This window comes from Propithecus coquereli, unplaced genomic scaffold, assembly GCF_000956105.1.
Source record: "Propithecus coquereli isolate 6110/MARCELLA unplaced genomic scaffold, Pcoq_1.0 Scaffold633, whole genome shotgun sequence".
Classification (NCBI taxonomy): domain Eukaryota; kingdom Metazoa; phylum Chordata; class Mammalia; order Primates; family Indriidae; genus Propithecus; species Propithecus coquereli.
In genome coordinates, this window is record NW_012152319.1 from 818,317 (window position 1) to 845,102 (window position 26,786).

Genomic DNA, 26,786 nt, shown 5'->3' on the forward strand with positions numbered 1-26,786 from the left:
CCCCTCCCGCTCGGCCCTCCCCTCCCCCTCCCCCACCCCCCAACCCTCTCGGGTGGCCGGATCCGACGCCCGCTCCCCCGAGGAATTGTCGGTGCGGGGGAGAGACGTGGACGGCGACCCCGGAGAGGGAGGATTCGGAGCCGGGTGTTCATTTCGAGTCTTTAAAGTTAAAAAGTGGTGGGAGGGGGCTGCGGGCGAGGAGGGGCCTGCGCCGCTGGAAGGAAGATGGCAGTTCCGGCCGGCCCGCGCCTCGAGGGGGGGCACCCGGCTGGACGGAGGCCGGGACCGAGGCTGCAGCCCCTTCCTGGCGGAGCCGCGCCCCCGCCCGCTGCGCGCCCCCGTCCGCGAGTGGAAGCTTCCATTCCCGCCGGAGGGGGCGCGAGGCCCGGAGTCGGAGTTCGCGGGGGGAGGGGACCCGGCCCGCATTACCATTTTGATTGCTTTGATGCCATTTTTGGAGGGGGAGGGGTTGGAAGACCCTGTCCGCGGAGCACAAAGCTGTTTAATCACTGCGTAGAATCAAATCAGATACTTTCTTTTTAAAAAAAAATCCACCGCCAGATCTGGTACGGTGTGATAGCTGAGGGTTACTAAGCCCTTTTTTCCACTGGGTAAAACGGCAAGTTGTTGACTCTTATGCTCGGAGTAGAAGATTTAAAAGAGAGAGAAAAAAATCCAATAACCCGGCAGCTTTTATTGCAACAATGTCTCTTTATGTGTGCTTCTGCGTGGCAGTAGTTTTACTATTTGGAGTGGCTCTTCCAAGCTTAGGTTTGATCATTTCTTCTGTGTTGTAGCAACTGTTTCAAGGCTGTTTAAATTTTTATGGTGATAGTAAATGAGTAGCTATTTATTATCTGTCATGATGGAATTTAGATAAGGCTGAAAGAAACATTTGAAAATCACATCTGAAGGTTGCTACCCAGCTTGGGGAAGGAGCTCGCCTACTCCAGGCTGCCTTTGCCTTTAAATCTGAATCCCGCGAAGGATGCTTGCGAATGGACCTCCATCTTTTTGTGTGTGTGAGTGTGTGTTTGAAAAGAAAGAAAACAACAGAAACTTTTGTTCTTTGGCCTTTTAAACATGTTTCTTTTTTTAAATGACTAAAAACATCTGTTAAGCGGCCAGGCTTTGGCCTGGCCATTAGAACTTGTGTTTGTAACTGCAAGTGTGTTGTTTTTCCATTTCCCTTTGTGGCATTTTATATAACAAGGGCTCATAAAAGAGGGAGGGGAGGGGGCTGAGTCGTGGTTCAGCATGCTAATAAAGCTGCCTGGTCTCTCCCAGGCTCCGCGTTGAAATCTTTCAGAGGTCACCTATGAAATGAGTTGGGTGGACTTAACGTTTACTCTCCTCTTTCCTTGGGAGAGTTGGGTGGTGATTGGCAGCTTGGCTGGGGAGAGGTGGATGAACAGGCACTTGGAGGTGACTCGGGGGGTTTTGAAGAGGCTCTGCTTGGCCACCCAGAACCCGCCCAGGAGGAGCTGAAATGTGGGAGCGGGGATGAAAAGGCCAGTTTGTCAGAGTTTGTTTATTAACTCAACACACAATTAAAGGTACAAGTCCTTTATAGAGTTGCTTAGGGAAAAGCTCATAGCATCTCCACCTCCGGAGATTGTGTGTGCGCACACACACACACGCCAGAATGCTGGATATAAAGGTTAAGTTTCAATTAGAAGTGCACATGTGGAGGGCGAACTAGATAGTAAAATGAACAGATAACTCCATCATCTGGGAGCAGAGTCGTATCTTTCAGCGACAACCATCAATTTCCCATTCATGCGCTTGGCTCTGGAATTTTGTTAGTTACTTTTAGAAACGTGGACAAGTGTTTAAAGGACTCATAGAAGTAGATAGCTTATTGGTGACACGTAGATATAAATTTTCCATCTAACTGTCCAGTTTTCCCGCACCACTGGGGACTAGGGGATAAACAGGAAATGAGCTCACATAGGATCTTTGCTATTTGAAAATGGAGTTCATATTTTTTCCTAAAGTTGTGGCTCAGCCTAGCCAGGCCAAGCTGCCTCCCAGGTGTGGCTGCACCTCGCTCTGTTATGATTCCAATGGAGGACAGACCCTCTTCTTTAACAAGATATGGTGTGTGAAGACTCCATTAGCTGCTCCAGTGGTTTTATACCACGAATTTGCAGCACATGCAGAGAGGCAGTAACATTTTTATCTAAATTGTCAAGCAATAAGCACAGACGCAGCATAAACACTGGAGGTCCCCCCCTTTGGAGTTCTCAGCACAGCATTTAGATGCCACATGTGAGCTGGCATCTCCAGACCTGAACTTCACACAAGGTCAGCTTTACAGTAGAGTTAGACAGGAACAAACAGGCCTCTGAACAAACAAAAGTCCAGTTTTGGTCTGCAGCCCATGCCGGTGTGGCCTCACGAGAGAGACTCTGGAGGTGAACTTGGGGCCCTGTGCACTGCCCGATCCATCGATTCGATGGACTCTGGATTCCAAGGGGCTGTCCTAAAGCACGGCAATAAAAATATGTCTTCTTGAAAGGTATTATGTATGTGGCACTCACCCGGGCGCTGAATCATGTCTTCGCCATGATTCACTAGCCACGTTGGACACCACAGGGATTCTGCCTTAGAAGTATCCACCGAATGAAGCCGTAGGCTGGATTTATTCCAGCCCCCCAGTTGTTTGCAGTTCTTTAGTAAAAGGACGTTCTGTTTTCCAGGCTCTCCTCCTAAGCCTTCAGGAGAGTAAATTTTAATCTTTCTGACTTTGAGTGCTGGTTCTTGTTTTTTTTTTTTTTTTGAGACAGAGTCTCACTGTGTTGCCCCGGCTAGAGTGCCGTGGCGTCAGCCTAGCTCACAGCAACCTCAAACTCCTGGGCTCAAGCGATCCTCCTGCCTCAGCCTCCCGAGTAGCTGGGACTACAGGCATGCGCCACCATGCCTGGCTAATTTTTTCTATATATTTTTAGTTGTCCGATTAATTTCTTTCTATTTTTAGTAGAGACGGGGTCTCGCTCTTGCTCAGGCTGGTTTCGAACTCCTGAGCTCAAACAATCCGCCCGCCTCAGCCTCCCAGAGAGCTAGGATTACAGGCGTGAGCCACCGCGCCCGGCCTGGTTCTTGTTCTTGAAACAATTTCACTGCACGTTAAAGAGACAATTAATGCCGACTCCAAAAGCTGCACACTTCATGTACATGGGACGAGCACAGGATTGAGACGGCAGAGCCCAGTCCTGGCTTCACCTCCTGCTACCTGTGGCCTTGCCTGGCCCGCACAGCCGGCTCTCCTGCCCAGCAGTGCTCCGGAAGCTCCTCTGTCCTTCCGTCGCCGGGGATGCCTGCCATCCTCTCCTACCTGGAAAATTGTGGTAGCCTCGTCACTGCATCTACTTTTTTTTTTTTAAAAACAGCTTTATCGAGATAACGATTCACCCATTTAAGGTGCACCATTCAGTGGTTTTTCATATATTCACAGTTCCATGCAACCATCACCACCATCCGTTTCGAACATCTTCATCACCTCACGAAGAAACCCTCTGGCTGTCACTCCCTCCCTGCCCCCCACTCCACCAGCCCTAAGCAGCCACCACTGCCTGTCTCTGTAGAGTTGCTTATTCTGGGCTTTCATATGAACGGGGTCATACTATACTACATATCCTTTTGTGACTGGCTTCTTTTACTTAACGTCGTATTTCAAGGTTCATTCAAGTTGTAGCATGTGTCAGTACTTCGCCCCGTTTTGTGTTGGAGTGAAGTCCTGTTGTGTGGACAGACCATGTTGTGTCTCACCATCTATCCATTGGTGGACAATTGGCTTGTTCCCACTGTTTGGCTCTTATGAATACTGCATCCACCCTTGCCCCTTCTGGCATGTTCTTCACCAGAGCAAGTGTCTTAAAACCTGAATACGATCGCTGTGCACCTACCCGCCTTCCCGGTCCCAGCCGGGGGGCTCCACCTCGCTTCTGCACCTGGCGACTGTGGACGCCTTGAGCACTTCCCTGTCCCTGGGAGATGCCTGGCGTCTGTCTTGGTCTCTCCGTGTCAGCGGTTAGTTCATTCTGCTTCCTGTGCTAGACTGTAAGCTCCCGGAGGGTGCCTGCCGTACTCTCTCCCTGCAGTCTCAGAGCAGGGATGGCGTGAGTATTAGCAATGACTTATTAGTGGTCCCAATTGAGTCCCTGGGCTGTAGCAGGCATGAAGTAAATGGTGGGCTTTTAAAATCGGGTGTTTGAAGTGAGTGGACCCAGAGATGACTGAGATCAGCTCTCTGCCCTTGCAGGCGTGACAGAGAGTGAGGTGTGGAGAACTGTTCCAAGGAACTTCTGGAAAAGGGCTATGCAAAATCACACTGTGGGAACGCCAGCTTCGTTGCTGGCCTAGAGACTGAGGGTGGCTTCCTGGAGGAGGTTGTCTCGGGGGTGTGGACAGGAGGGGCTGGCGGCCAAGCTGCAGGAGGAAAATGGCCTGCAGGCGGGAGGTAGGGGTGTGGAGAGAGGGGCAGAGAGATGGCACAGGGTGAGCTGGGGCCGGAGCGAGGGAGGCGTCATACGCTGGGATGGAGGGCTCTTGCCGAGGCCGAGGGCTTCGAGGGCACAAGGCAGGAGGGTGCGTGCAGTGTCCCGGGACGGAGAAGGCAAGAGAGTGAAGGAGGCCTGGGCTTCCCCAGCTGCTCAGATGTTTGTCACCTGTGCGGGATTGTCGTGGGGGCAGGAGGCTGGGAGACTGCTAGACCCAGAGCCCTGGGTGACCAGGACGGAATCAGGCTTTGAGGGTGGGGGCTCCAGGTGACGCTCCTCCTGCCTTCCCCAGAGCTGCTTAGAGCCGAGAAATTAGTGAGGTGACTCAGTGGGTAACTCTGCTCGGTTGGCTTGTGTGCGTATGTACATCAACACGATTTATAGTTACACATATTTACCAGTTACGTTCTAGTTTTTATTGATTTTGTCGACCATGTATAAGTATGTAATGATAAATAATGAGTGTATTTATGCTGACATACATCAATAACCATAACATATGTGGAGCCTATGTAATATATACAAAATCAGTTAATAATCTGTTACTAACACGAGAGGAAGGATTTGTTTTGGAAGTCAGCAAGAGGATCACCATTCTCCTGTTGAAGTAAAATTTACTAAGGAAGGTGCTGCTCAACATTCTATTATTTCTATAACATTTAGAAGATAAAGAAGAATTCTACTTTTAAAAAGTTTTATTATGAAAGCAGCACATGCTTGTTGGGAAAATCACAGTGTAGATTTGAATATTGTATAACCGAAGTTCCGGTTCTTGGTGCCCCACTTCATCCTGGGGACGGGAGCAGCGGTCGTCCCCAGGCCTGTCCGTCAGGTGTGTTCTGGATAAACACCTTTTTCTTACACAAGCAGGTGCACCGGACGTGCTATTGCCAGACCTGCCTTTCGTAGTTGACGTGGAATCGTGGACATCTCTTGGGAGCAACTCGGGTTAATTCCACAAACGTTTATGAAATTCCTGCCAGATACTGAGCAGGGGGTGAGGTGAGGTTGCTAACAGTGACTCCTCCTTTTATAAAGCTCTGTACTTCCAGAATGCTCTCACCTGGTCTCTACTCAAACATACGTAGGTGGGGGGCAGGCGTATCCGCCGTCACCTATCCGTCATGGCCCAGGAGGTATTTGCATGAGATGTCTACCACAAGGCTCACCCCAGCGGCAGATGGGACCATGGGCTCTGATGAGGGGTGTGGGGACAGCTCCAAGGAGGTGACATTCGTGCCAGTGGAGAATCGTGGAGGCAAACCGCACACACGCTGCCTTGGCCGTCCGCAGCACTCTCTCTTCGTGGAGTCCGCTCCATCACCTCCTTGGCGGACGTCTTTTCATTTGATTGTCAGAATAATCCCATGACTTGGGTCAGGCTGGGCAGGTGAGTCTTCTCTGCTGGACAGGTCAGAGAAAGGCAGCTTCCAAAGGTCCGACAGCTTGGGACTGCTGATCCTGTCCTTTAGCCTGGGGTGCCCTCTGGGTCAGCCCCAGCCTCATCTGCAGCTGGTCGCCCACCTGTGGGGTATAACGTGATGTCGCTGGAGGAGCAGAAGTCCCAAAGTCAGTACCCCGGGGTTCACGTCCCAGCTCCCTGCATGCTGGCTGGTCGGCCCTGGGCAAGGCGTGCTCTCTCTGAGCTCTGTGTCCCATCTGTAAAGTGGGGATGATTGTAAGCCCTGCCTCAGCCAGGCCCTGAGTTGAAATCAGATGACGGATGTGAGCCGGCATCTAAGCCACGCGGCGAACCGTGAACGTGAGCACCGTTGCCGCGAGGTGAGGGCTGGTGGGAAGAGAATGTGTGTGGCTACGTCCCAACCACAGGAAACCCCGCAGAGCTCTGCCCTCGGCACCTTTGCCTTGTTGCTTGTCCTCGCTGGGGCTGAGCTTTTCTGAGTGAGGGTGTCGTGTCACTCGTTCCCCCGTAGAGGTTGACGGTGACTGTGCTGTCCCCTTCAGCGCATCCAAAGAGTTCACTTTGACACTTTAGAATCTTAGAACACCTGCTGTCGGAACTGTACAATTGATTTCAGTTAACTTTGATCTTTTCAATGAGATGACTCTGATAATAACTTTGGGAGTCCTGTGCTGCCTCGTTAGAGCTGCTGGCTCTGACGATCAGCCCTGTGATTTAGCAAGTTTCCTCCAACGCCTTTGTCTCTTCAGGACTGGCGTCGTGGGCTCGGTGCCTTGTGTGAGTCGATGACAAACGAGGCCGCCGCCTGCTCCATCCGCGGAAGCCACTGTTGGTCCTGAGGATGCGATGTTCCTTCTCCAGTGGCCGAGGGTCTTGACGTGGGCAGACCGTTGAGATCTCTGGTCCCCTGAGAGGGCAGTTAGGAAACCTCTTCCAGGATGTCTGAAGGCCCAGCCCCAAGGCCCTGGCCCCAAATTTCCTCCAGGGGCCTGTTCAGAAGGCTTCTGTTAATAACTTGTGTCTCTGAAACGCACGTAGCAAAGAGGTTTACAGCACAGGCTTTAGCACCGGACAGACTGGAGTCTGAGCCCGGCTCCATCCATGGCTGTGTCGTCTGGGACAGGCCTCGCCACATTGGAGGATCGGGTTCTGGGTTTGTAAATGGGGGGGGACACTGCATTGCGAGTCAGACAGCAGAGTGCTTGGCGCGTGACAAGTGCCTAAGAAGCAGTATTAAAGCACCGTGGGGGGATTAAATTAGATGGTGCGTGGAGCTGTGGGTGCACCGTGAGTCCCCGTCAAGTGGGACTTCGACACCATCTCGTGATGCATGGCTAGGGGCCACGCGTGCCTGATGGATGCTGACTGGCTCATTCACTCCTCACTCAGTGCTCTGAGGCGAGCTGCTCCTTTCTGTTTTGTGCAGGAGACTGAAGCCCAGAGAGGTTGAGTGGCTTGTTGCGGTCACACAGCCGGTGAGTGGAGAAGCCGTGGTCCAGACCCCTGGGCTCCCAGCTTCGTGGCCTGAACCCCTCTGCTGGTGGTGCATGGGGAGAAATGACAACATTTTCTGCCACAAGTATGAAAAGTTAGGTATGACTGTTGTTCCAGGGCATATGTGCAGGTAAAAATAAATGAAGTTAGGGTGTCGAGACCATCCCCGGCAAATTGGAAACCATCGTGATGGTAATGAGTGTGACTTCCACTCTGAAGTAGAAAGTCTAAGAACTTCCCAGGCATCTGGGCTTGGGCCCAGTCTCTGCATCTCCTGGAGCCTGCCTGCCTGGGCCTGGCACCGGGTTGGGCGCGTGGGGGGCTCTGCATGTGGCACCGCGGCAGCACCTGGGGAGTGGGCTGACCCCGAAGCACATCCTCCTCCCTAGGCCTACGGGAAGAGCCCCTGGCTCTGCCACCTCCGCCCTGAGCCCCTCGCTGTCTGGCAGCTGCCAGCCTTTTATTATTATTACTGATGTCATTATTTTATGCTTTAAGGTGGAGACGTTTTCTCATTTTGAAATGGCCTCTGTTTTCTGAGGGAACAAATAGGCTTCCTTAAGATCTTTTTTTTTTTTTTTTTGGTGGTTACTTATTGTTCGGTAGTAGCGACTTCCAGCGTGTGGGAGAAATTGCTGATGCAGCTTCGTTCCGGCTACAACCCCGACCGCCAATGGCAGCGTCCCTGGCCCTCGCAGATGGGTCGCACTTTACATATTTGTTTTTTTTTTGGCTTGGCACTTGGATTGGTCTTCTTAAAAGGCAGCAGAAAGGAGCGTGTCCGGGGGGTGTTCTTACTTCTCTGCCCAGGGTTGAGTTGAACCCCCGCCTGGAGGACCGGAGGGCGGGCCTGGGATTCCTGGCATGCAGGGGGAGGGTGAGTAGAGGGAGCTGTTGTCAATATTACTTTATTAACAGTAATTCAGGGAAGAGAACGCTGGCGGGGTCCCAGAGATGTGATTGCTGTGGAAAAGTAGACAGGCGTCTGTGCTTTCTGTCAGGACAGGAACCTCTGAGTTGCTTTTGGTGTCTGCAGACCGGTGTGTCCAGAGCTGGGATTCAGCCCTGGACTTCGGGTGCGGTGGAGACTGAGGGTGTACACCCCCGGACTTGGCCTGCTGGCTTATGGCTAGAGGTACAAGATGTGAGGGCCAAGCCTCCCATCCTCTCGTGGGAAACTGAGGCCCAGTGGGGTGTGGGGGATGGAGATTGCACCCGGGAACCAGACAGAGCCCTGCAGACTCCGGGTCTTCCGACTGCCACGCTGGCTGTGCAAGAAGCCAGTTGTGTTTGTTTCTACAATTAAACTCGCTTCACTGGAGTTTTCTTTCAGAAGCTGCTTGCCTGGAGGGCAGCCTGTGTGTGAGAGTTGCCGGGTCCTGCACAGGGTGACCTTGTGTTGGGACAACAGGGCCACCAAGAGCGGACCTGGGCGATACCCCGGTGGTTTTCAGAAAAGTTGTTAGACTCTCCAAGCAGTTGACTTCTGGTTTGCGCAAATAAGAGACGGACAACTTTAGCAGGGCGCAGTGCATTCCAGAATTGTCCATTTTGTGAGACTTGTTGAATCGGGTTGGCTGTAGATTTCAGGTGAAGGTAGGTTTCCTTACCTTCCATGTTCCAAACCAGCCAGGAGTACCTGCCCACGGCCACCCAGCGCCAGCACTCGCTTCTGTTTTCAGAGTCTACGCCTGGGGGCAGAGGCCAGTTGTGGGCTCATGAGGACAGAGTCACCCCCCAAAATACAAAAGGAACTGAAAGATGGTGATTTGTGGGGGCCGGGCATTGTCGGGGGAGTAACGACTGCTTTTCGACCCCTTGAGTGGAGGTGGCAGACTAAGAAGTGGTGGCGCAGGGGTCTGTTGGGAGCTCCCCGTGGGGACAGCCTGCAGGCTGCCCCTGGTGAAGCTGTAGTCAATTTGGGGAGAGGCTTTTTGCCCCAGCGAAGAGAAAAGGACAGGAAGGCGGGGGAGGGAGAAAGAAAGAAAAAGAGAGGGAGAGGTGTTTCTCTTTGATGTCATTGAGGCAGAAAGCCAATCTGCACATGTAAATGAACTTGAAAATGTAATTAAAAATATATACATATTAGAGACTATGATCCAGAATTTAACATGAGATGCGGCTCACAAAGTGACAGGTAGCATTTCCTACAATCAGTGATGCCGACTCTCGTCTGTGATTAATGCGTCTCGGTGGTAATAGACGCTCCACAGATAAATGCCAGAATTATTTCTAAAACTGGAGCTTGACAGCCCCACTGAATGCAGAGCCCTCCTCACAGCTGCTGCTGCAGAAAGCTCCCTCCAAGAGCTTGTCCTGGCTTGGAAGGAGAGCTGGCGAAACAGCTACTGGTGCCACTATGGACTGAGGTCAGAGCCCTGGAGGTCGTCACAGCCACTGGCGCTGGGAAACGGCAGACTTGGGCATATCGCAGGGAAGTTGCCAGGGGCCACCTGTGGCTGCTGTCTCCAAGTGGGAGCTGGTGCTTGGTGGCCCAGGGTGTTCAGCATAAGGGACTGGAAGGGGCAGAGGGTCGCAGTGCTTGCTGTGGGTGTGTCCCCCGCTAGTATGTGTCCAGAGGAGGTTGTTCCAAGGCGAGGGCGCTGTACCAGGCTCGTGGGTGACGCTCAGCACATGCCTGCCGGGGGCCCGCTCTGTGCCAGCACTGTGCTGGGGACAGACACGGCAGTGGGTAGAAGGGGCCCTTGCGGTGCTCACAGCCTCAGAGGGGAGACGGGTAATTGGTGAGGAACGTAAGACAGGAAATACGGAGCAGGAAGATGGCAGGTGCTCCGGCGAAACATGGAGCAGGGAAAGGTGTGTGTGCACACGTGCGAACGTGCCTGTATAGGGCCGGTGGCCGTCCTAAATAGAGCCATCCAGAGGAGAGCAGAGAGTTGATGGGATGGTGCAGGGGCCTCTCTGACGTGACTGACCCCTGCCATTAAATCGACAGTGTTAACGCGGCTAAGCGCGGTTACTGAGCGCATCAGAGAGGGCAGCCCTTTGGTGGGCAGAGCGTGACTGCGTGCTGGAAGGTGGGTGAAGGCTGATTTCAGCTCCGCGTGTGGCGGGATTCCCAGGCGGTGAGAGCTGGCTGGGGCTAGAGCCGGTGAAGCCTTCACCCGCCAGACCACCACTCCGTGAGGGAAGGAGAAGCACCCACGGGCAGTCGGCGGAGATCAGGCTGCTTCTCCCTGGTGCTGAGATTCTGTGGTTCAGAAATCTTAAGACTCACCAAGGACTGTGCCTGGTTACAATCCGAGTTCCTGAACCCAGCAGGGATCGCAAACTCCAATGCCCTGTGGCTGGCGAGGGGTCCTGCTGAGGCTGGGCCGCCGGAGAGAACGAGCCGGCAGCTGGATTAGCCCCGCCTGATGGCGCTATCAGCGGGCAAGCCCAGGGGAGGACGCCAGACCCTGTCCGCGAGGTCCGGGTGACTGCCCACCTCAGCTGGGCCCAGACGATGAAGAGGAAGGAGCCAGGTGCTGTAATCTAGCAGTTTCCTTCTGCCCTCACCTCCGTGTCCTCGTCCAGCATCTCGCGTGGCGCCTGCGTGCGGGGCGCTAAATGCAGTTACTGAGCGCGTCAGACACTGCCGTGCTGAGAGCCCACAACCTGGAGATCCTAAGACCCTGAGAGGCTGTGATGGTGAGCCCCGAAAGTCAAAGACTGTAAGACTCCAGGTTCTAGAACAGTCTAAGGCTGCAAGGGTTAGCGGTCCTGCGGTCCTGCAGTAAGACCAGAACTCCCGTGGGAGGAAGACAGTCGGCCGCACAACCGGAGAGCCGCCGGAGCTCTTCGGGGGTGTTTATCTCTCGTGTGGATAAGTGCGTGGAGCTCAGATACGTTCCTGTAAGTGAAATAGCCCCGCAGCCCCCGCACGCTCCGGCCTGAGTCAGCGTCTCGTTGAAGTTATTTTATTAACGTGTTCTGCTGAGTGGCCGTGAATGGGGCGCGCGGCCTCTCATATCGCGGATCTAATTATGAACACGGGACGGAACCAAATAAGCAGCCTTTGAAGGGGAGAGTCTGGCAGCTTGGGTTAGAGCGTCCTTTAATGAACTTCTTCGGTACTTGTATCTTAGCAACACATTTTATTACATCCAGTGCAGCTGGACTCGCCGCACGGCGGTCCCCCCGCAACTCTGGTGGCTAGAGGGAGGAATGTGCCCACCGCCTTCCCAGGGCTGTGTTTGCATCTCTTCTGCTTTGTTCAGTTGATGGAAAAGGCAAACACAGCTCCGAGAGCCGGGGACCAGGCTGGCGGGTAGGAGGCAGCATGGAGGGCATGTGGCCCCGGCCTGAGAGGTGGGTGGTGGCGCCGGAGCCCAGGCCATGAGTTCAGATGCTGCCTCTGCAGGCCGCAGGGTGTGCAGGGACCTGCTGGTCCTCGCCCCGGCGCTCCTGGGTTTGGGTATTTTTCTCTGGACTTCTTCCTTATGATAACAGTGAAAGTGGGGACATTTGCAAATCTTGCGTTGTAATCGGCTGCCTGTCCGTGAGGACGTGAGGAAGGGGCCGTGTTGAAGAGAGGCCAGTCGTGGAGGAAGTGGACCCAGGGTGGGGACAGGGAGAAGAACGAGAGCCCCAGGCGCTGAGCTGGGCTGAGAGCCCAGGGATCATGGCCAGTTCCCTTCCTTCTCTGGGCCCTAACTTTCTTCCCTGCTGTGTGAGCTTCCTGTGGCAGCTGGCGCAGACGACCACAAACGGGGTGACTTAAAACAGCCGAACTTATTCTCTCACAGTTTTGGAGGCCGGACGTCTAAAGTTAAGGTGTCACACTCCCTCCGGAGGCTCCAGGGAGGATCCAGCTTTGGTGGCTCCTGCCATTCCTTGGCTTGCGGATGCATCACTCTGACCCCTGCCTCCGTCCTCACATGGCGTCTTCCCTCCGCGTCTGTCTTTTCTCCTCACACGAGGATGCCAGTCCTAGGACTTAGGGCTTGTCCTAATCCAGAATGACATCAGCCTATCTGCAAAGGCCCAATTTTTTTTTTTTTTTTTTTTGAGACGGAGTCTCACTTTGTTGCCCTGGCTGGAGTGAGTGCCGTGGCATCAGCCTGGCTCACAGCTGCCTCAAACTCCTGTCTGCAAAGGCCCTCTTTTTAAATAAGGCCACGTTCCGTGGCTCCAGATGGATATGGATTTGGGGAGACACGTCAACCCAGCACAGCTGCCAGGTGATGCCGGTCCTGCCCCCTTCAGAGTGGAGCTGGAGAACGCCCTGGGCTCACCTGGCGTTGGGCACCGTAGGCTCAGTGAGTGGTGTGTTCCCAGCACTTTGCTGACAGCCGAGTCTCTGAAACGGTGCACCGTCGTGGGCGGCATAGCCGGACTTCCCGAACCTCTTGCCTGGCAGGCGGTCTGAACGTTTGGAATCAGGCCCGTCTGAGAAAATCTGGGGTGCACCGTTTGTTATGGTCTATGGCTCTTCAGAGGTGGAGAGTTTGCCATTAACCTGTGTGTGCAGTTTTGAAAACCAGCCAGGACTTTCCCCGACTCGCCCTCATTCAGCAAGGAGGAAAGGATGCTCTAGAAGCACAGCACACGTGAGTGGGAAGGCGCAGCCGTGGGTTGCACGCACAGCTTCCTTGTTGCCGCTTGGCTGCGGGAAGGTGAGGAATCCCTGGGCTGGAGCAAAGGCCCCCCTCTTAGGGTCCCCCGTCCTAGGAGGTTTATGGCTTTGCTCACCTCCACGTGCCTCGATTTTGTCCTCTGTAGAATGGCTGTAGCGGCGAGCCCCGCCTACACTGCACGTGGCTGTGCGCAGGGTGCTGTGGAATCGCTGTCCCTCGGCTGTGGCCTGTTCTCTGGTTGACCAGGAGGCTGGGGACTGTTTATAAGTCTCCCAAATGGCCACATCCCCGTGGGCTGCTGTAGAGCCCTGGTGGTGGGAGGATGGAGCCAGCATCTCCCTGTGACAGGTGAATGTGGCCCGGCCCTGCGGCCTCATCTTCCAGCAGCGTTGAGCCCCATTCCCGCCCCATTTTACAGGAGAGGAGGCTGAGGCTGGGGGTGGCAACTACCTCAACCAAGGGCTTAACTCCGGAGCTGAATGTGAACCCAGGTGGGTCCGTGCGCTAAACTGGCTTCAGGCCACAATGGAGTCCCCAGCACCCCCGGGCCACGGGTCCTGCCAGCAGTCTGAGCGAGCTGCCAGCCCAGCCCAGGGACGCCGCACACGGATGTGACGATGGGGTTTGCACGGTTCCTCCATGTACCGAGTGCTGTGTGGTCCTGGGCACCTTGGGGGCCAGGATGGGGTGTCCCTGTCTGAGTGAGAGGAAGCAGGGTCCCTCAGCCCTGTTGGAGCCGGTGGCCTTGGGGAAAGCTCAGGACCTTTCCAGTCAGTTTCTGCACCTGTGGAGCGGGGCCGAGGCGTCCCTGTCCGCTGCGCAGGGCGGGCGTGCAGGGGAAACGCAAGTCTGTGGGCTCGAGGCGCGGGGATGGCGCCGGCGGGAGTGAGCGGCCGGGCAGGCGGGGTCAGAGAGACGGCCCAAGGAAGGGGTCGGTGTCAGGTCTCCACTCTGTTTCTCCTCTTCCTGCCCTCACGACGTTATCACTTACTTTGCACCTGGTGTGTGCTGGGTGCCCTCGGAACAGAGCTGTCCTCCCTGTTGACAGGATGGTGGGGCCTGGGGCTCCTCCATGGAGGATGGTGGCCGGAGCTGGGCGCGCACCTCGCCGGTGGGGACCCTGGCTCTGCCTCTCGCTTGCACACGCTCGGAGGTTCAGTTCCTCTAGTGGAAACTGTACCTTGCCACAGTTCCTGTCCCCGAGGTGTGTTCTGAGGTGTGATGGGTGACATGCTTGGAAGGCAGGCCTGGCAGGAGAGCCTCTGGGAGTGTGACCTTCCTACTCCTGGGACGCTGGCTGGGGGCTCAGGCAGCCCCTGCACCACTCCAAGTGGCCCACTCTGACAGTCGCCTCTGGAAGGGGCATCAGTGGTACCTTCTGCAGCCTCAGGGCGTGCAGAAGGGGGTTAGCACAGACCTGAACGCGCTCAACCTGCAGTTCCGGTAAAGAACTTCCCAGGAGTGAAGGTCTGAGAACGGCCTGCCCTGAGGTCACGAGCGCCCTGGCACTTGCGTTGGTCGCGAGAAGGGGTGTTTTCCTCTGGGCTTAGCCCGGCTGAGTGGACTCCCCTCCCACCGGAGTCTGGGCTCCTCTGATGCCCCTGGAAGTCCAAGCTGTGGTGTGGCCAACAGCTCCACTTTAATGACTGTTTCTTAGGTTACGCAGTTGACTCATTTACTAAGTGGATTTTTGGAGAATACCAAAGAGAGTCAGAGTTCTGGGCAGCCCCTTCCTCCTCCAGGCCCAGCCGACCCCTCAGCCAGCCTGGGAAAGCCCATGAGGGCAGCGGCTGTCCCGTGTCCCCAGCAAGTCCCCCTGCTCGTGGGCCTGGACAGACCAGCAGGCAGAGGAGGGGGCCCAGCGGGGCACAGAACAGAGGTGGGGACAGCAAGTGGCAGCCAGAGAGCCCTCCAGCGGGGCGTGGATGGGGCACAGCCCCTATTCCAGGGTCCTCTCCAGGGATGTCGCTGCCCCACAGAGGGGATGGAGCCATCTCTCCACGTAGGGAAGCCAGGCTCACCCCGTTCTGAGCCTCTCCTGTGTGTCCCTGGGAGCCTCGCCTACTTCCCCGAGGGGAGGGGACCCGGCGGGATCCCCCGCAGGAGTCGTCCATCGTCTTTGGCCCATGTCACTGGAGAAGGAACCGTTGCATGCAGTGGGCACAGCAGACATCGGAAATCCCATCCCCTCCGTCGTGCCTGTGACGTGGAGGATTCTGTGCCACGGCATGGAGTGGCCAAACTGCCTTGTCCTTTACCCATTTTAGGGAATTCTTACCAATGTGCTCATCAGGCTTTTTTGCCTTCCCAAGGAGGGTTTCCTCATTCGAACTTGATCCTGTGGATGCACAAATGCCAACATTACAAGCATGCATGGCTGCAGGGTGCCCTAACCCGAAGTGAAGCCCAGGTTGCATTTATGGGGACAGTTTATGAAGCTTGTCCCCACCCTTCATGGACGGGACCCTGGGGACAGCCCTGGAAGGTGGGCAGGCGGGCTTTGGTTCCCCCATCCAGGCCCGAACGTGGGGCACAAGGCACAGACACGCCAGGTCCCACCTTTTCTGGTTGCCCCTGTCCTCCCGGGGTGGTTCAGAGCTCGCCTTGGATGTGCCGCGGGTGGACTTTTGCCTTTTTACCCCTTGTCGACCCCTCCTTGCTCCCTTAACTAACATTGCCAGAATTTCGTATTGTGGTAAAACATCCATAACATAAAATTTATCATCTTACCCGTTTCTCAGTGTGCAGTGCAGCAGCATCAAGCAGGTTCACGCGGCTGGGCCACACCCCCACCTCCAGGACTTTGTCTTCCCAGACTGAACGCTGCCCCCGTTAACAGCTCCATTTCCTCCTCCCCAGCCCCCGGCGGCCATCACTGCACCTTCTGTCTCTGCGCATCTGACTTCTCTAGGTACCTCTTGAAAGTGGAGTCACACAGCATTTATCTTTCTGTGACTGTCTTATGTCACTGAGCACGATGTCCTCAGGGTTCATCCATGCTGTAGCAGGTGTTGGAACCTCCTTCCTTTGTACTGCTGACTTCCATCTGTGGGTGTACCACGTTTTGTTTCCGCTCATCCGTCAGGGGACGTAGGGCTGTTTCCACCTTTTGGCTGCTGTGAACGATGCTGCTGGGAACAGGGGTGTGCACATAGTCTGTTCCAGTCCCTGCTTTCAGCTCCTCCTGGTGCACACTCAGGGCTTGTGCTTTTCCTCCTGGACAAACCCAGTGCGGAGGAGAAGCCGGGGTTACCTGCGTCGTCCTCTGGGGTGGCCGCCTTCCGTCAGACCTGCGTCCCTTGACTGAGGGAGCCGTAGTTTTGACATCACTGTCCGCTGGGGAATTTGAGTGCCTCCAGGGTGGCCTCCCCAGGCCTCGTGTCCCCCCAAGATTCATATGTCGAAACCTAACCCTGAGGCGACGGTATTTGGGAGGTGATTAGGACGCGAGGGCTCCACCCTCACGAATGAGATTCGTGCCCTCATAAAAGAGGCTTGAGGGAGTCTGCCCGTCCGCCACGTGAGGACACGGCAACAAGGTGCCCTCTTTGAAGCAGAGAGCACCCCCCACCAGGCCCCGAGTCAGCCGGCGCCTTGACCTCGGACTTGCCGGCCTCCGGAACTGTGAGCGGTAACTTTCTGTTGTTACGAAGTGCCCAGTTGAAGGCATTTTGTTACAGCAGCCCCGAGAGACTGAGACGTACAGCATGGCCGGACGTCAGCAATAGTCCTTTCCCAATTTGTAGGGAAAGCGGCAATCCGCAGGCCTTTCTCAATTGAACTTTTCCCCTGGCATTGATATTTCTTAAACCTTTGGTTCTTGGCTTCTCGCAGAGGACAAAATGGCATCGTAAATGTCAGACAGAAATTTACAGTTGGTCGTGACTATTTTGAAGACTTGGGTGGACTTTTTTTTCACATGGAGTTAAATGCGGTTATCTTTTCCACGGTGAAGTTTTTCCTTGTTCGGGTCATGAGATCAGATACGTGATTAGTTCATGGTGTCCCGCAATGATGGTATCCCTTGGCCCTGCTTCCAAAGTGAGTTTGAAAAACGCTGAACGGTTCCCTCAGTCACTCCGCCCGGTTGGCTTCTTCTGTGACAGGGAGCTCACTGTGCCCAAGGCAAGGCCACTGCAGGCATGGACAGCCCTGAGAGGTGTTTATGATCCGTGTTGAGAGAGGGGGAGGGAGGCTGAGAGAGGGGGAGGGAGAGGGGACGCAGCGGGATGACCAGAGGCGACTGCCGGTGCTCCAAGTGGTCAGAGGACCGTGACCATGAGATTCCTTTCTCTGAACTCTGACCCTGGATGACGGTGTCGGCTCACAGATCCCATCTCTGACCCTTGTTAGTTTTAGGCCTTGAGCGTGTTATTGAACATCCGTAAGCCTCTCTGTGCTCACGTGCGAGGGGAAGGTAGCCAGGCGTGCCTCGTAGACTGGAAGTTTGCAGCAGAGAGATCGCCGGCTTCAGAGGCGCCCATCTCCCCGCGGTGCTGCCGGCCTCGGTTCTTGCCTGTCCCCCAGCTCCCACCCTCATCTTGCCAGTGTCGCCTCCAGACCGCTTCTCTTACTTTTTCCCGCCTCTGTCTCTGCCCCTTCCTCTCTCACCTGGGGCATTCTGGCAGCCCCCTGGCTGGTGTCTTTACTTCCAGCGTGTGTCCCCACACTGTGACCAAGGTCATTTCTCTAAGGTCCACCTTCACATTACTCTGCTGTGCTTGACCCCCGCGGCCTACAGCAGCGGTTTCAAGTGTTTTCTCAGCCTCTCGCCCAGGTGCCCAGGTGTGAGTCCCACGGAGGAGGAGCTGCTCTGCTCGAGCTGGGGCCGGGGCTGGAGTCCCACCTGCACCTGCCTCTCCCCCAGCGCCGGGACCGCTGGGCAGTGGGAGATACCTGGGCTCCAGCGAGCGCAGCTTAGAAGCCAGCGACGTGGGGAATAAAGTTCAAGACCTTGTTGCAGTGGACAGGCCAGGTCTTTGTTATCTGGCCTCGGGTCCCTTCAGCCTCATCTTCCAACACAGAACTGCCGACCATTTCCCAGACTGCCGAACACCTGGGGTCACCGGGCCCTCGCCCACGGCAGGTCTCCGGCTTGGCCTGCCCTCTTCTCTTTCTGTTTTAATAAGATCCGGCTCATTCACCAAGACCCACGGCCTAATCATCTCCTTACCCTCAAGAAAGGACCTCTGGATTCGCCTGGATCGGATCACAGTGGTGGTGATGGCAACAGTGGTGGTGGTGACCATGTGACCAAGGTGGTGATGTTCATGGTGGTGGTTATCGTGGTGATGGTGACAGTAGTAATTATCATGATGGTGGTGGCAGTGGTGGTGCTCATGGTGATGGTGACATTGGAGGTGCCATTTACTGACCACTTCCTATGGTAGGTACACATGTTTTCCAAGTTACCTAATCATCACAGCGCATAGCTGTGAGGAAATATTACCCCCATTATACAGTGGAGGAAACAGACACTTAGAGTGTTTTGATGATTAAGTGTGACTTCTTGATAGATCAGGAGCTAGAGCTTGCAAGTCTTGGCTTTGCTACTTTGTGACAAATCAGACTCCATGAGCTACAGTTTCCATATGGGTAAAATGGAGTAAGTGTTGTTTCTGTTCTGCTGCTAGGTTTTTCACTGTAGTAGTGACATTTCAACTAATGAATAGTGGGTGTGGAAGGGCCTATATTATTAATATGTCCCTAAAAACAAGGTGCTCGTGTGTGTGTGTGTGTGTAAGGCAGAAGCAAAAGTCACTGAAGTTGACACCCAAGCAGTGAAGTCCCTTGTGTTCCTAAAGATGCCCCTCCCAGAACCCCTGCAGAGGTAACACCAAGGTAACGTACACAGATATTGCCAGCATCACTGTTGAAGACCATGAGGCTCAGCTTGCATTTTCCTGGGCAAGTACATCCTGTTGTTTTTGTAATTGTTTTGGTGACATTTGCTGTTATTTAATGGGTCTCACGAGTCCCAGGTCAGTTCTGTGATGCTGTCTGTTCCTCTTCTGCCAGGGTCCGCGGTTCTACTGGCTGCCAATGAGTAGTGCAGGGGTTCTAGAAGGAAACGCAGGAATAGAAAACAATCCTAGTGTGATTTTTCATGAAAAATAAAGCTTTCCATGAAACGAACAACAGGGTATGACAATCCTACCACCTTATAAATTAAGTAGACAATACAGAGCAAGATTTAAATACAAATAAGTATATGTTTTAAGTACTTTCGTTATAATGTCCAACGTGTGTTTTTAACTCTCAGGTGTACTGTCAATGACAGTGTTTCAGGCTCAGGGTCCCTCAGAGCATCCGAGTCCCCCGAGCTCCACTCACCTGTGGATGCCGGGGCCTCCCCACACTTGGGGAATCTCGGGGGGAATCCACCACTGGGCCCAGGAATCTGTATGTAACATGTTCCCAAAAGATTTTGGAGCCCCTGAAGTTTGAGAACCACAGCGCTGGGTGAAGTTACCTGTTACCTGGCCACCTGACAAAATGGAAGGTGTGAATGTCATTCTTCAGCCATTATTGGATCTTTTGCTTCTTTTGTGATGATGACGATGGTGGTTATTGTAATGATAGAGATGGAGATGGTGATGATGGAGATGATGGTGATGATGATAACGGTGATGGAGATGATGATGACGATGATGATGATGATGATGGAGATGATGGTGATGATGGAGATGATGATGATGATGATGTTGATGATGATGATGATGGAGTTGATGGAGATGATGGTGATGGGGATGATGATGATGGCGATGATGATGATGGTGGGGATGATGATGATGATGATAGAGATGATGGTGATGATGATGATGATGATGATGATGGTGGGGATGATGATGATGATGATAGAGATGATGGTGATGATGATGATGATGATGATGGTGGGGATGATGATGATGATGATAGAGATGATGGTGATGATGATGATGATGATGGTGGTGGTGGTGGTTGTCATGCCTTGCTAACCTTGGGGAAAGATTGAGGACATCGGTGTGTGGAAAAGGGACCCAGCTCCAAGTCCTTGGATTACTCACCTTGCACACTTGAGTAAGGTGTAGAATATTCCTGAACCTCAGTTTCCCCACTTGCAAAATGGAAATGATAACATCTTTATAAGCTCTAAAGGCATATGTGAATATTCGCGGCTTTGCTGTTATAACTCAGAGGACTACAATGATTAGCGTTTGGACATTGCTGTTCATTTGCATTGGTTTATGTTAGGTGAGATTTTAAAACTTACTTCTTCTACACTATTTTAAAACAAAACAAATGCAAAATGTACAAAAGGTGATCTGAGAAGGCCCATCCCTGCGCGTTGGCGTGTGTTTGGGGTGGACCCCGGTCCCAGCCCGTGCAGGCTTACCTGCTGGTGCCTGCAGGTGACCCCTCCTCACAGTCTTTGCTCTGGTTCCCGCTCGGGGCCTCAGCCACCCGCGGGTGCTCACACCACAGCCTCCGCCTGAGCCAGCGAGCCCCCTCCCCATCCCGGAGCCAAGCGGCTGGGGATGGCGGGGCCTCCCGAGAGCCACCAGCCACGGCTGACTTTGTCTGCAGTGAACTCCGAGAAGTGAAAGGAACCCAACTCTCTTTCCCCCTTTCGGGTCATTCAGTGGATTTTCCCCTGATTTCGCCTTTGCCTGCATCTTGATCCAAATCAGATTCGGTTTTGTCACGCGGAGCTTCATCTCATTTCATAATTCCCCTGGCTTTGATCCTGTCGGCACAGTTCAGACGTGGTCCCTTTCCTGGCTTCTCCTCTGAGCCCCAGGCACCTCCTTGCTGACAGAGCCTGCTGCTCCTGTAATACACACTCACCCCTAATGAGCTACTTAAAAAATAAGCATTGATTTCCAGATAAAAATCACAATTAATTTTAAATGCCCTCTGTAAACCTTGTTACAAATAATTGCCAGAAACACACAAAGTCTGAACTTAATTAAAATCGACAGCCTCGTTTGATGTGGGGTGTGCTTCTTGTTTCCTAGTCGTGTCTGTGAACCATGCAGCCCTTGCTTGGGCGCAAGCAGTGGCCATGAGTTGCCGGGCGGGGTGAGCTTGCCAAGGGACCAGCTGAGCTTCTGGCCCGTGGACGAGCGGAGAGAATACAGGCCTGGGGTCGTCCAGACCTGGCTGCAGCCCTGCACCCTCTGGTAGTCGGGTGACCTTCCGAGCCTCAGGTTCCTCATCTGCAAAATGGGGTTAGTATTGCCAGCCTCACAGGATTGCACAGAGGTGATGCTCAGTGCTTGTTCTTGTCTTCCTGTCCACTCTCCCTGCTCCAGACCAGCCTTGGAAAGGGAGTCCTATTGTTTCATTCATTCACTCACTTCTGCAGTGAGAGAAATGGAAGCTGACAGGCAACAGAGGTGGCAGGGATGCCAGAGTTCCTCTCATCTGGGCCAAACACTGAGGCTCAGAACGGGGAAGTGACTTGGTCTAGGCCAGGCCTGGCAGAACCAGGATTCCGAGATCCCCCGGGCTAGTCCTGTGTCCACCCACCACATTCCTGTTCTCTCGAGGGTGGTTGGTAATTGGGAGCTGGCACTTGCCAAGGCAGAGGGTGCCAGCTGAGCTCCTGTGGTCCCCTCGCCCCCTGGGGTAGCGTAAGCCCCTTTCTCAGCAGTGAGGTGTATAGGTGAGTCGGTCCTTCAGCCGGGTTGCTATGGTAACTGGATGCATTTATAGTAAGTTCCATTCATGGTCAACCTTTTGTCAGTTTCCATTCCAGAACTCTCAGAATCACTCTGGCATGTCCTTGAGCAGAATGCCCTGGGTATTGCTGTGGCCTGTCACGTTTCTTCTGTGGTCCCTGTGCAACTGTTGTTAAGGGGCACAGAGAAGCCAGCACCCCCTCCCCCTTCTCCTCTCTGAAAGAGCACGGATGCAGGGCTAGCTCTGCCAGGGACTGATTCTCAGGTGCGGCCCTTCACTGACCCCAGAGCGCTAGTCAGCCACTTCGCGTCTCTCGATCCTGGTTTCCTCATCTGCAAGATGAGGACAGTAAAAGTTTCCCGGTCGTCAGCCTGTTTGTCCATTGAGCCGGGGCTTCCTGAGCAGCGGCGTCGCGCCAGGCCTTGGGAGAGGGTGCCGGGAGGACACAGACCAGCAGCACAGGGTCCCTGCCTTTCACCCGCCCGTAGCCCGGCCTGGAAACAGATCGGCGCACCCCAACTCGAGTGAAAACGGCGCTCAGAGGTCTGAGGGCGTCCTGGGAAGGAGCTACCAGCCCAGCCAGGGGCTGCTGGAGGCAGTGTCCCGGAGGACGGTGGGGATGACATGGGAAGGGCGCTTGGCAGGCAGTGCGGCTCAGTTGTGACGGTCTCCTGCCTGCCTCCTTCCCAGTCTCCGGGTCTCTCCTCCCCTCCATCTCCCTCTTTCTCCAACTCAGTGGGAAGCTTTGGGCAACAAAAGTCGCTCCTCACAACCTTTTGTCGAATGCCTTTGGTCCCAGAGACAAATGGGACCCCCAACCCCCACCCATGTCTCTGCAGACAGAAGCTACGGAGAAGAGAATAAAGTTTGGGAGTTATTTATTTCTCATTTTGCAGAAATGTTTATTTGAGAGCAGCACGGCAAGGTGGAATGGTTTGATTTGATTAGCAAGTCTAAATGTATTAGCAGCAAGACAGAAACGATATTACAATTAGTGGTAATTAGCCGTGCTGATGACTCTGGGCGGCAGTGCGGGGTGACAGATGCTGCTTCCTGGTCCTGGGTTAGACAGAGAGGGCACCGTACCCTTGTGAGGGGACTCTGTTCCCTGGGGCCGGCAGGAGGTCCTGGCCCAGTGGTTGTCAAGTCTGGGTAACAGCTGATTAGTCGCTGGGAAGAGACGCAGGTGCCGGCACCCGCTTCTGTGTAAAGTGACTTCGTGGTGTTCGGGGAGGCAGTGGGCCCGACTTCCGCAGAGCTGGAACCTTCTAAGCTGCCCTGAATTTGCACTACTGATGGCAGTGGCAGTGGCTTCCTTTGTACCCCAGTCATCTCTTTGCGATTCTTTATCGTACTCTACGGCTCCTCCAAACCCCGTCCACTCTGGCCGACTGGCCGGTTCTCCCCGCCGAGCCTTCGGCCTGTGCTGCATCCCTGGGCCTGGCCCGCCCTGTAGCAAGGACCCCGTGTGGTGAGTGCTCAGTCACCCTGCGAGGTGCTGGACGTGTACTTAGGAGTCACTAGGAGCTGTGTGATCACATCTCTGTACATTAGTTTACTTCTTTGTGTGTTACCAGGGACTGCAAACCAGGCTGGGGGGTGGGTAGAGACACCTAAGCCCCTGCACCTGTCCTCCAGGAGTTCAGGTCTCCCGGTGGGTCCAGACACGCAGCCATCCTGCAGAAAGAAGCCACGTGCTCCTTTTGGGGTCGTGGAAATGTTTTGGAACTAGGTAGAGGTGGTGATTGCACAGCTTCGTGAAGAGACTAAATGCCACCGTGTTGTATGCTTTAAAGTGGTTACTTTTTTGTGAATTTCACCTTATCGAAAAAAGAAGCAAAGTAAGAAGGTACTTTGGAAGCCCAAACACCATACACCAGGTGCGTCTCGGAGGGTTTAGAGATAAAGTTTCTGAACACACAGCCAGTAGATGGAGCTGGTCACGGGCGCCGAGTCTGCCTCTGAGCAGGCAAAGAGCCAGAGGGTGAGGAGGGGAGAGGCCTGTCTGCGAGGCCCTGGGCACATCCCGGGCTCGAGTGAGGAGGTGGCTGGAGTGGACACTGGGCAGAGGTGAGACACGCTTCCTTTCTGCCCGTGGCTGCCCAGGGGCTGCAGGACGGGGCTAGGGTGCACCGTCCTGTGGCTGGCGGGAGGCTGGCAGCCCCGCCTGTGCTGGGGTGGCCTCCTGATCCCCCTTGCACTATCTTGGGTGCATGTCAGAGACCATGGCAGCCTCAAGTGTTGGCCACACTTTGCCTCGTGTCACGGATGGATGTGGCCTTGGTAGCCGCATCGGTCAGGCAGGCAGCACCGAAGGACCTGGGCTGCTCGGGGGCTGCTCCTCCCCATCCCCCACTCTCCCAGACCACCAGGAGGATCCTCTGGTCTCCAGGTGTGTGCTGGCCCGTGTGTGCTGTGGGTGTGGGGGAGGGCGCGCCAGATGTGGGCTGCCCACAGGGGGCCGTCAGTCCAGAGCTGCCTGAGGCTGTGGGTCTGGGGTGACGAAGCCGGAGCAAACGGTTTCTGGACTCCAAGTGCGGTCTCAGTTCCGGGGATGATTGCTGGGGTGGGCTGGGAGCCGGGGAGATGCAGCTGCTGCGTTTCCTCCTGGGTTCGGTGGGCCTCACCTGGGGTCTCCAGCTGCAGGGGGAAGTTGCGCACAGAGTCCGTGACCCGATGGACACATCGTTAGTTCCTCAGAATAAATCATGGTCCAGAGCCTTCCAGTGGGAGCTGGGACGTTGGGCCGGCCTTCACAGAAGAGGGAGAAAGAATGGTCAGTCAGCGTTCGGTCAACGGGAGAGGACACCTGACCGCACCCGCATCAGGGCCACGTGATGCAAACACAGCGAGACTCCGTTTTGTGCCCTCCAGATGAAGGCGGCAGTGCCCGGCGCGTGGGCGCGTGGAGTGCTGGTGGGCAGGGAGGTGGAGGGCCTGGAAGACAACGTGGAGTCACCCTGCGAAGATGAAGGTGGATGCGCGTGTCCCGCGGCCCACAGATCCCACTTCGGGGTGTTTTCCATGGAGGACGCTTACACGCGTGTGCTGGGGACCTGAGTGTCCCTCGCAGCCAAAGTAAAACAACAGACAGTGAGGACCTAGCTGCCCGCCGACGAGGGTGGGTAAATGCCACATTCTTGTTCCACGTCTACTGCCGTGAAAAGGAACGCGCCGCGGGCAGCAACAGTGAACCTGGGGAACTTGTTGAGTCCAGAAAGTTGCAGAAGAAAACTTCCTATGATTCCATTTATGTAAAGTTCAAAATCGTGCAAACAGAACAATGTACTTTTCGATGTACGCATGTGGTGCAAACTTAGAAATCAGGGGAGGATAAATACGAAATGGTATTAACAGTTATCTGTAGTGGGGGGTGGGCTTCAAAGCTAATATTCATTTTCTTAAGCTGGGCACCGTGTACACAGGTGTTCGTGGTATTATTGTTCTTTAAATGTTATACCTGTCTTATAACCTTTAATCTCTCTCAGCACTTAGTAAAACACATGTACGTGTTTGAACTGGGCCTGTAGGGGTGGGGCTCCCTGCCTCGGACGGGTCGGGGCTGTCGTGGCCACACAGCGCCCAGCTTCCCAGAGGAATAACGTGTAACTTTGAGAAACAAGGCAGAATGGTAAAAACGCGTAACACCAACTGTAAATTGTGAAATGTGAGTCATAATTTTGCATTTTTCCTTCTAAGGTGGCATAAAGGCCACATTTGAAGTTTGGGTAGGGAGAGATTGGTTAATGGTACAAAGTTACAGTTGGGAGGAGTAAGTCCTGGTGTTCTGTTGCACAGCGGGGTGACTGTGGCTGGCAGTAGGGTGCTGTATAATTCAGGATATCTTGAAGAGAGGATTTGAATGTTCTCATCACAGAGAGAAACTTCTGTGTGAGGCAATGGGTGTGCCAAACACCTGATTTGGTTATTACACAACGTATACACGTATCAAAACATAGTACGCTGCCCCATAAATGTGTACAATTATGTGTCAATTAAAAACGAAATTCTTTTAAAAGAAGAAAAAGTTCTGTTTTTAAGTAAGATAAGGTCTGAAAATGAAGCGAAAACAACTGGCGCCCTCTCCTGGGCGAGGCAGGAGTGCAGCCTGGTGGCCCTGAGAGGGACCCGCCCGGCAGGTCCCCGTGCCCCGCCGGTTCAGCACCAGGGACAGCGCCCGGCGCAGCCTCTTTCCGGCGTTGGCGCGGGCTCACCCCGCTGAGCTGACGGGCAGCTGTGAGGAAGAGACTGGAGCCTGGGTTCCTTCCTTGGTTCCTTCCTTCCTCCTTGTGCGGTGGGATGAGGTGGAGGAAGCTCCCGCCACAGCGTCCAGCATGTGCTCGGCGCTCCGTAAATAGTTAGAAAACCGTTTCTGCTGTAGGGGTGGGGGGCGGCTGAAGGGTGGTAGGGGCTGGGGTGAGCAGGCCAGGGCAGGAAGGCACCGGTGAGTCCTTGTTGGAGTTGTGTGACTCAGGAGGGACACCGGTGTGCACACGCTTTCTAGGCTGGCTGGAGGCAGGGGAGGGACGGGAGCCACTCTGGCTCTGGGAGGCAGCCGCCCTCCAGCACTTCCCGCTCTGGACCAGCGTCAGGGCGGCCGGAGGAGGAGCCTGAGGCCAGGCAGGTGCTGACATACCCTTGGGCTCATCCTGCAGTGGGACTGGTGGGGGAAGCTGACACATCTCAGCCAGGAGCGTAGACCTCGGGCCTCAGTCCCTGGAGACAAGGTGGGTTCCATACACAAAGGGGGGTGAAGATGGTGTGGGGGTTTCTGGAAGATTCTCTGCTCTCTTCCCAGTGCAATGAGAAGCAAGGCTCTCGCCTGAGGGTGTGGGCTGGGGAGCAGGTGGAGGCGCGAGAAGAGGGGGAAGGTGAGGACTCGTCTGTCCAGGACAGGGCCGTGGCTTGGAGCTGGAGCAGAAGCAGAGACCAGCAGGCAGACTTCTGCGGATCTGCTTGGCTTTGAATTCCAGGACGTTTGCTGCCTATCATAACAACAGCCGGCTGTTAATTCACATTGGTTCTGATTTACTTGCTCAGCGATTGGGTACTGAGCGGTATTATATGATCGAAATTTTCAATAACAGAGAGAGTGTCACACCGTTCATTGAAACAAATTGGTTG